Source organism: Pundamilia nyererei, unplaced genomic scaffold (assembly GCF_000239375.1).
Source record: "Pundamilia nyererei isolate P.nyererei 1_Seehausen unplaced genomic scaffold, PunNye1.0 scaffold00302, whole genome shotgun sequence".
Lineage (NCBI taxonomy): Eukaryota > Metazoa > Chordata > Actinopteri > Cichliformes > Cichlidae > Pundamilia > Pundamilia nyererei.
In genome coordinates, this window is record NW_005187703.1 from 25,561 (window position 1) to 36,191 (window position 10,631).

Consider the following 10,631-nt stretch of genomic DNA (forward strand, 5'->3'; position numbering starts at 1 on the left):
GTGGGGGAACTTGCACAATCGGTGGCTGACTAAATACTTTTTTGCCCCACTGTAAATGGGAGTTAAATGCTGTCTTCCACTCATCTCCTCTTCTAATTCTCACTAAATGGTAAGCATTACGGAGGTCGAGTTTACTGAAGATTGTCGCCCCCTGGAGCAGCTCAAACGTAGAAGCGAGGAGAGGTGGAGCATATTTGTTCCTGACGGTGATTTTATTAAGCCCACGGTAATCAATGCTTGGTCGGAGTGTTTTATTTTTTTTCTCCACAAAGAAGAACCCTGCTGCCACTGGGGAAGATGACGGTCGGATGATGCCTGCAGCTAATTTCTCAGTAATGTATTTTCCCATTGCCTCTCTCCTGGGTTGAGGGAGGCTATACAGGCGGCCTGAGGGACTCGGCACTCCCGGGAGGTGATCTATGGCTTAATCATAGGGCCGATGAGGAAGAAGCAAACATGCCTGGTCCTTTCTAAACACCTCCGGCAGATCGTGATCGGCAGAGGGAGTTGCGTTGGTGCTCCACCGGGGAGAATGGTGAACGCCCGAGCTGCATAGGTTGCTCCCCTTCCCACCTTCACTGTACTCACGTGTTGCCCGAGGTCGGGGTGAGGTCTCCATTGGCACCATTGGCTCTCGGAGAGAGCAAATTCGCATCTTCGGTGCGCCTGCAGCCAATTATCCACCTGGATCCAAAGTGTCATAATAGCATCTAGGGAAGTAGGCAGTTCACACATAATTAGTTCATCCTTTAGTTCTTTACTAACATTATTAAACAAGGCACTCTTTAACATTTCTTGTCCCCACTCTGTTTCCTCCGCCAAGGTCCAAATCTCAATGGAAAAACTGGAAATGCTGTGCTTACCTTGCTTGAGGTTAAGTAGGCGGTGACCAGCTGCTTCAGCATTGGACCCCTTATCAAACACAGCTCCGAACTTAGATAAAAAAAGTCAGCATATGAAATTACAGGATTTGAGCGCACCACAGCCTGAGCCCATGTCAGAGCATGGTCCCTCAGCAACTGAATAAAACAAGCAATCATAACTCCCTCACTCGAGAATGCATGCTCCATTGCCAGAACTGAAGCTAGCACTGCATCAGGGATCCAGCTCATTTCCCCAGCTCCCCTGAGAAAGCCTCTGGTCTAGGTAGATGTTTGTGAAACGGCACAGGAATGAAAGTAGGTGATGGTGCACTTACTGTAGCTGCTGGTGATGCTTGAGGGGTTGTGCTGGAAGGTGGTTCTTCTGCTAGCGGGGTTTGCTGTGCAGCCGCCTGAGTTAGGGCCGCAACGTCTCCTCTGAGCTGAACGAGCATTTGTTCGTGGCATTGTAACAACACTTCCAAAGTGACAGGGATGAGGAAAGAGGGGGATGAGTCAGCTGAGTCCATGATTTTGGCTGGACTATTCTGTCACAGCGGAACAGGATGGACTCAAGCGCAGAATCACAAGAAACATTTCTTTACTGACACAACGCCGAGTGCACTGTATACAATTGGGGGAGAGGGTGTCCAGGGATCCACTGGTGTCGGGAGAACAGAGCTTTTACTCTTGCACACAGCTCCACACACTCACTGTCGATCTGCTTGCTTCTCACGGGAAACTTTCCTCCTCGCACACACCGCACTCAAACTGCCACACTCCCTTACAGGTTCCAGGAAACAATCAGTCTTTTTTTTACCATGTCCAGTTGGTCCAAAGTGCAGCTGCTCATCTGCTGACTGGTACAAAATGGAAGGTGCATGTAACCCCAGTGTTGGTCTCGTTACACTGGCTTCCTGTTCCTTACAGGATCCAATTTGTTTCTTTAGTTGTTTTTATTGCCTGACTCTATTATTCCTTCTTAGAACTTTTTTTAGAAGTCAGAATTTTTATTGTCACTGCACAGTTGCTTGCACAGTGAAATCAGGTAGCAAGACCACAAAAGTTCAAAAGTAGAGAAAACAATATACAAAAAAGGAAAAATAATATAAGAACACTATATAGGCTATATACATGATGTTTGGGGCTGTCTACAAGGGCATTGTAAAAAATATAATAAATAATAAAGAAGGAAGGAAGATAGGGACGGAAATTGAACATCTGCAGAAATATTGCACAGGGAATGGCAGCAACGTAATAAATAGCAGCAACAGAATGATTGTAAGGGAGAGGTCTCCTCACACTCTTACTTTGCATCTATGGTTCTGACAGCACACTGGAAGACGCCTTTTATAATTGCTCTGGCTCTGGAGAGACATCTGGAGCTGACAATAGAGTCCACGGAGGAGAGTGGACAGCTGACCATCTTCTCTGTTCTGATGACTTCTGGAGTCTCTTCTTATTGGCTGTTGTGCAACCAGCGTACCACACAGCGATGGTGGGCACCAGAACACTCTTGATTGACACTGGTAGGTCAGTCTTTACTAGGGCTGATGTGTTTGTGGACCAAGAGAGGTCCTTGAAAATGTGAGTGCCAAGAAATTTAAAGGAGGACACCCTCTCCACATAGTCACCGTTTATGGAGAGGGGGATCAGTTCTTGTTTTGTGGAAGTCCATGACCACTTCCTTGGTTTTCCTGGTGTTTAGGGTGAGGTGATTGTAGTTACACCATTCTGTCAGAAGCTGGACCTCATCTCTGTAGGCTGTGTCGTTATCATTGGTGATGGCCCCATCACAGTGGTGTCATCGTCATTTGATGATGATGTCACAGGGATGTGAGGGGGTGCAGTCATTGGTGTAGTCGGTGTATAGGAGAGGAGTCAGCACACACCCCTGTGGGGAGTCAGTGCTGAGTGACAGGGAGGATGATCTCCGGTTGCCAACCTTGACTGATGGTGTGTGGGGCAAATTTACCAGCTTGGGTATAAGAATGTTTGGGATGATGGTATCAAAAGCCCAGCTGAAATCAATGCAGATCCTTACTGAAGTCCTAGGATTCTCCAGCAGAGCAGAGTGGAGGGCAGTGGAAATTGCACCCTCGGTGGACCTGTTTCCCTTATAGGCAAACTGGTGGGGGTCAAAGCTGGGTGTGAGACAGTACTTCATGTGTTTATTGTCTTTTATATTTTATTGCATCATTGTTGTGCATTTTACTTGTTTTAGCTGCATTTTACTTTGTAAAGCACTTTGAGCTGTTGGAAATGTGCATTAATAGTAAACCTACTTGACCTTGATCTAAACTTGACCTTGATTTAACTGGCAGAAATCCAGGAATACAAACAGGAGGAACACACAGAGATCGTGACACTGGGCGGAGGGAGACACAGATATACACAACAGTGAACCAGGGCAGAGAGGAAACACCTGGGGAACACAGCTGAGCATAATCTGATGGGATAAGGGAAGAACGTATCCCTGTGATGTGCCCCTCTGTTTGTGGTGAACAGAAACTATTTTTTGGAGTGACACAAATCATTCTTGTGGCATCTTATTGTAACACCTGATTGTTCACTCATTTTAGTTTTAGTAGTTGATTTAAATGGTTGTACAAAAAAACACCTGAGGCTTTGGCTGCAGTTTTAGGTAAACAGGTGCATATATCTTTGCTGACTGCAAGGTTTGGAAACAAGTTTTTCAATTCACAATTTGTTTTTGCATGTCAAGTTATGAAAATCATTTGTTAAACATGTTTGTGGTTTTTACAGTAAAACAACCTTTTCCTCCTTGGATTTTATGATTTTTGTGTGATTTCAGATCAACTGTTTTACATACAGTACTGCAAAATAAAAAAGGAACTGTAAATTGTGAGGTGTGCTGAAAAGAAGGAATCAAGCAAGGCAAGGTAAACAGTTTAAATGTGAAACATGAAAAGGTCGAATCAAAAGTAATGAAAAACAGCCAATAAAAGTTTGGACCTCAGATCAGTTTGCAGTGGGCACGTCCCACTACGGATGTGAAAGTTTGCACCTTGATTGAAAAAATATTTTAAAACATATTAACAGTAAAAACACTGCTTCATTAAAAGTGTGTAACATGGTTAACCGTCAATATCTACATGGGAAGTTAATGGAAATTTAATGTAAGCAATTTAATGTGTTTGCGTTTCAAACATCAGCTCCTCATGTTTGCTAAGGTGCTTAGCAAAGGAAGACTAAGCTATTCATTTCCTTGTTACTGCTACCTATGTTTCATAAAGAAGAGGGAGCTTCATAAAGTGCAGATCAAACAGTGAAAACTGTTTGTGCCTTGAACTCCAGCCACAGACCAGTGCTCGCTAAATGAACTTTGATATTTTTAGATGTTATGAAAATGAGATGAAATGATTAATGACTACACTGTTTTCCTGGAGATAAATACACAAATGCATACGTGTTCTCCTTAATGTGCTGACCTCTTTGCTGTAGTAACAAGAAAACAGGATGACCCGATGATCCATGAAGAGCAGCTGAACATACAGTACAGTTGGAGAGCACCTTATATGGCCATGGCCATGTGGACCAACGTTCACATTTTTTCTTCTCCTTCTAATAACTTCAGTGTCATAGATTCATAATGATATGGCTTTAATAGGCTCTGTGAAGTTTATTAATCTTTTTTCTTTGTCATGCTAGTGTAGTTTAGGGACACAGAATGCACTCTGCAATTCTCCCTGGTGCCTTTGATGCCTATGGGCCATATCGATACTTGTATCTGACCTCACATACGTGCAACTGTTACCACCTGGATTTGCAGATGTTTCTTTTTTGTATAAGAATTTTTTTAAAGCAATAACCCGGGCAAATTTAGTTGTTGGTTGTTATGACCATTGTTGGTGAAGTTACTTGAAAATCGTAATTAGTTACTAATTACTGAATACCTATTTTTTGCCTGGTGCTGCAGGGGTGGGGTGGGGGTGGTCATTTTTTTATAACTCCAATTTTCTTGCAAGTTAGTCCACAACAGAGCAGAACAGCGGTGCCACTACATCTTCACTCGTCACAGAGTCACCAATATGGCAAAAAGACTGCACAGGCCTAAGTTTGATTCTGTGCCAGTCGTTTCCTCTTCATGCTGTCCTCCCTAGTCTCGATGGTCCTTGCCAATAAACATGTCAAAATAAAAACCTTGAACTTTTTGTAAATTTGTGTTCGGTCAAAAATCTTTTACTGACCAATCAGCACCCATTCAGAGAATACTAGGGTTTTATGAGCTAAGCCAGACTCCTTGTAAGAAAACTTCAAGTTAAATATAATATTCATGCTGTATTTCAAAAAAACTAAACTAAAAAATACACACTGTAGAAAGTAAACAACAAAAGCAGCTACATGTTCATTCTGCTGCATGCTGCTCAGGCCTCAGTGTGTTTGGATGCAGTATAATATGCAGACTCTCCTGTAGCTAGGCCAACTGAATGAAAATGTGTTTATTTTTAAAGACAGTCAAGCTGTCTCTTTTGCACAATGATTGTGTCATTTTGGTCTAGTGGGAGTCATGCAGATTGCAATTTCTGACTGCAGCTACTCCAACAACAAGTGCTGCTCCTGGTGTTTACATTGATATGGCAATGATTTACCGCGATGCATCTAAGACCTCTCTTCAACAGCCTGTGCACGGCTTGGACAAATAGTGTTTATAGCACAGTGTTTACTCTTCTGGCATTCGAGCAGATGTTTGCTGCAGGAATTTGCTCCCATTCAGCCGCAGCATTAGTTAAGCTGACATGCCTTTCTCATGGTCAGCATTCCAGTTCATTTCTTCCAAAAGCTGACAAGTTTTGCTTACTTCTTCCCATATAATATGGAAATTCATATATGTTATCAGATGAAAGGCAAATAAACATTTGCTACTTCTTTTAGTATATGAACCAATATTTTATGACACTGTTGACACTATAGTATATATATAGTATGACACTATACTATGTTTTCTTCCTTTACTTTGAGCTCAAATTGCCTTAATATCTCTACACAGCTAATAAAAGGCTCTTTCTTTCCACTTCATCACATGACCATTCCTGTTTGTTGAGTCGAGTTAATGTTCTGACGACTGGTTTGTAAGCAGTCTTCAGTCTATCAGTTAGTGGTGATGTAAGTGTTTGGGCCCCTCACATCAAAGACCAGTCTGATTTACAGCTGGAGTGTTTGACCCTATGTCCTTGGCTCAGACTCTATCACAACATTTAAATCTAATTACTGTCTCCTTTGCACTGGTCCTCCTCACCCTGAACCGGCAGTACAAGCACAACACATCACAACAGAAATCAGGACAAGTATAGCATTCATCCTCTAGTTCTGAAAGCTCGTATGACTTTGCTTTAAGTCGCCTTTTAGCAGAAGTGGGTGGATGGTATTAAAGGCAGTGAAAAAATTAAAAAACATGATTATCACAGTGCCACCAATACCAGGTGAAAGTGACGTATAGATAACAGCATCAACCCCTCTAAGAAGCTGGCAAACAAACTAAACAGGGTCGAGAGCATGTTTCACCTGCGGACTAAGAACCAGTCTCTCCAGCAACTTAATGACACAGGATGTGAAGTCATTAAGGTCAGTGTCTCTGTACGCATCCTGCATGTTTCCAAACTGAAAGTTCAAAAGTATATGGACGGTTTTGCAGTCCACTGCTGGAAAGTTGGCACAGCAGTCAAGACCAGTATGGTTTAAATCACCAGTGATGGTGATAGTGTCATTTGCACCTACATGCACGTCTGACAACAGTCCAAACTGACAACGTTTGATTTGAACTGTGTTTGAGAACTTTCAGAGTGGATGACCTATTTTTAAATTAACACGGCATTCATTTGTTAACAGCCGACGTGTAGTTTTCTTTTTCAGAATCAGAATACTAAACGATGTGGTCACAGTTGCTCCAACACAGTAAGAACAGTAACTGACTAAACTAAATGAATTAATACAAAGTATTCAATAAAAGGAGATCATTAGAAAGAAATGACTATGATTTATTAATGTACAGAATTTAGATAGAGGTACTGTCATCGAGAGAAGGCAGAAGAAGATGACAATAGTGAGAGAAATCACCCAAACCCACCTAACACTCACCATCTGGGAAGCAAGCATCCAGCTGCATGGAGTCCCAGACCGATCGTGGCCAAATTTGAACACTTTACACAAAAATAGTTGTTGACAAGCTGCGGCCATGAACCGAGAGGAACGGACTTCAGATTCCCAAGGATATCCTGGTGCGATGCAAGGTCGTGTTCCCGTTCTGACAGAAGTTCATTGAAAGAAATTTCCGAGCTGTCATTGTGGTTGATAAGCTGTAGGTCAACAGGAAGCTTCATTGCAACCAAAACATCACGCCATGGCTGCAGTGAGTCAGGTGACCTCTATCTGCACAAATGCCTTTATTCTGATTCTATTTTTTTCACTCTTCTTTCCCACTAATAGACATGTGTACTCTAATCTGCGTAGCATGTTTCTTACATTTTCTTTTTTCTTGTTATTTGGTCACTCTGGTTGCTTTAGTTCTCTTCTCTTCTCTTTCTGTTTGTATTATGTCTGCTTTGCCTTTAGTGCTGCAATTTACCACATAAACATACCAGACTCTCTCTCTCACACACACGTCAGGTTTGCTATCCTCGTGGGCACATCCCATTGACATAATGCTGTCCCCAGCCCCTAACCCTAACCATCAACAATGAATGCTTTTTTTTTTTGCCTGTCCCGTTTGGTTCTTTTGCATCAGAATTGTTGTCTAAAGGCGAAGAAAGATGCCCAACGGATTTACTTTACCAAATGGACCAGCTTTGCCATATTGGTCCATTTGATTCACCTTTGTTTTTATTGTTTATTTTATTTTATTTTCACTTGCTACACACGGGACAGACTTGATTGGGGGAAAGAAAGAGAGGTAGGGAAAGAAAAAGAGCGGGGAAGAGGAACGGTGATAAAGGGCACAAAACAAAAACCAACAACACAAACAGACAAAAAATACAAATATCAATCACCTGGATCACCTGTTGAGAAAGAAAAAAGAGAAAACAAGCAGAAAAAGAGAGCATTATAATAAACAACATCATCGCGATAATGTATGGGAATATGACAGTAAATACTAAATATTAAACATTATTGTGCAGCACATAAGATCAACAGCGCACAGTGTGCTTTGAGGTACGAGCCAAAAAGGGTGTAGTTTGTGGGTGTGATCACCCGTATGTGCACCTGTGAGCATGGACGCGCTTGTATTTAAAAGGTTCCTTCATGTAATGATCTGTTAGAGGGTGTGGGGGAAGCAGAGGCCAGAGGGGGTTGCAGTGCCCGTGAGCTCCGCCGACATCCAGCTGTGCCAGAGTGAACCAAGCCCCAGGCCAGAGGCCGAGGGCACCCCACATCCGAAGAGGCTCGACCGAGCCACAAGTGCCAGGTCCTGACAAGCAGCCACCAGCAGTGAGCTGGTGGATACCTGAGCACCCAGCCCCGGACACCAAGAACCACCAACGCACCGATGTCTGAGGGCGTCTGCCACTGGCAGGGGAAGTGGTGGGGGGAGATAGGCCTCCATACCTTGGAAGGCCTGAGATGTCCCCAGAGAGGTGGCGTCTGATACCCGACCTGACATATAGACACAGACAAACAGGCACACACAGATACAAACATCCATTCCCACCCCCATGCAAATACTCAGCACTCACCTAACGTGGACACAGCTGTATCTTGTGATTATTTGCTCCTGCTCGGTGGAGAGGAGTGTGTTTGGTCACTAATCTCTTTTCGACGTACTTTTCGGTTTATTGACCAACGCTTGGGTTTTGGTTTTGTTTCTTTAAATGGTGATAGCAGCTTGTCCGTCTCTTTTAGTTGAGTTGTTAGTAGAAACTGTAATAAAACTCTTTAATTTAACCATTTTGCCTCTGTCTCCTTTTTCAGACCTGGACCCTTTCAGGAGAACGTAACAGATACGACTGCTTCCATTTATTAGACACACATGTGTGACAGAAAACTTTCTCTCTCATTATTATTTTTGACTGTGGATTGTGAAACCAATTTAGACTATTCACACAGACTGGAATCAGAGGTAATCAAATACTATAAGGATAAATAAATAATATAGAAATATCTTATTCGAATGATAACTTTCGTATATATGAGAGAAAATGAGAAAGACAGCGACTGCTAGGTGAGCTCCATTAATGTTTCTGTAACTCATACACCCTTTATATACTGTGCTTATGTTGTTGTACTTCCTTCTATATTGTTGTCTGTACTTTTGTACCTTTGTGGTCTTGCTACCCAATTTCGCTGTGTAAGCAACTGCATACTGATAATAAAAGTTCTAAGTTAATTCATATCAGCAGAGAGAGAGAGAGCAGCACACTGCTATAAATTGATTAAAATATCTCTGCTTTCAAGGAGAAAATTAAACAGACGCAGATTTCAGCTCTGACTCCTTCTGCTTTTTCAACTTCCAACAGAAAATGTCATTTGCTGCATTTAAGCGACTTCATCCTCACTATAACCCCTGACTCACACACTGTGCCACCATAAAGAATACATGCATACTGTAAAAAAACCCTAGAGCAACACATTCATTAATTAGAGGTGACCTAGTTCTTATCAATTTTCATTACACTTGAGATTTTTCCTTTTTTTTATTCCTGCTAATGGTTCTGATACTAATATCTCAAAAACGACAAGTTTTGTAGCTTCAGTATGACCAAAACTCCAGACTCACAGCAGTATAACATAAAAACTGTGTGAAGATACAGCCTGATTTAGTATTGTTCATTACTCTGTTACATTTATGTCATTTCAGATTTTCAGATAAAAAGAAAAGAGTGAGGAAGAGACAGAGGAGGTGAAATTAAATGTAAGGACATAAATAGGACCAGAAAGACTGAAGTAAAATGAATGGTTGCTTGTGCCATGAGCCAGCTTTTAATTGCTTTAAAATCTAAATTGTGACCTTGGTTTAAAGCTAGCAACAGTGCACCAACGAAACCCAACCAAACCTTGTTTCCGAAGCAAAGGTTTTTGTGAAGTTACGCGATGTGTTTTAATCATTCTGACAAAAGGGAAATTCAAAGGTATGTTTAGATAGTATGTGGAGGTGAGTCGCATCGCATAGCACTGCTGCTTTATGTGACTGGAAGGTGTGAAAACGACGCCATTCTTCGCTGGCGGAGTGAGACCTCTTCACTGACTCCTCTTCTATGACGCCGTAGCAGCCGAGCCTCTGCCGGTTCGCTCCCCTCGCTGTGCAAAGCTGGCTGCGTGCTGCAAATCGCCTTCATCGGGAGACAAAGCGAGGCAGAGGTAACACAGGAGCGAAGCTACACCTGTCTGTGGATTTAAAGAGCGACGAAGAGGATTTGAAATTGTCAGTGCTGCGACAGGGATCCGCTCCACACCGCTGGTCAGATAAGAGGTAACCAGATCCGGCGAAGCCGTCTTATTACGCACCCTAAACAGATCAAAGGGCTATCGTTTTACGCACAGGGGATATGGCACGTGACGTTAAATAAAACAAGAATGCTGACCTAATTGTTATCGACATTATGGCGGTCAGAATAAACAGGTTTTGTCTGAGATTTGGGGGGTTGTAGATCTCCCATGTTTCTGTGCTGACGACTGTTCATTGACATCATGCAATCTCACATTAACTGATTTAGTGCGGGTTTCATATTTGCCTGCATTTTTAAATTGAATAGTATATGGATTTTGGGAGGTGTGCCGTCTCCTAGACTATAATTAGCATTTATAGTATTGCTATAT

The 10,631-nt window shown here is 42.4% G+C and overlaps 1 protein-coding gene across 1 annotated transcript in view; it reads left to right on the forward strand.

Annotated features, from left to right (window-relative positions):
• The first annotated feature begins 10,047 nt into the window (after positions 1–10,047).
• The window catches only part of LOC102214474 (junction plakoglobin-like), a 105,254-nt gene continuing 104,670 nt past the window's right edge, over positions 10,048–10,631 (forward strand). Inside the window, exon 1 of the mRNA XM_005751157.1 lies at positions 10,048–10,284. The gene's annotated coding sequence lies outside the window, so the exon portion shown is untranslated. The remainder of the gene's footprint in view (positions 10,285–10,631) is intronic.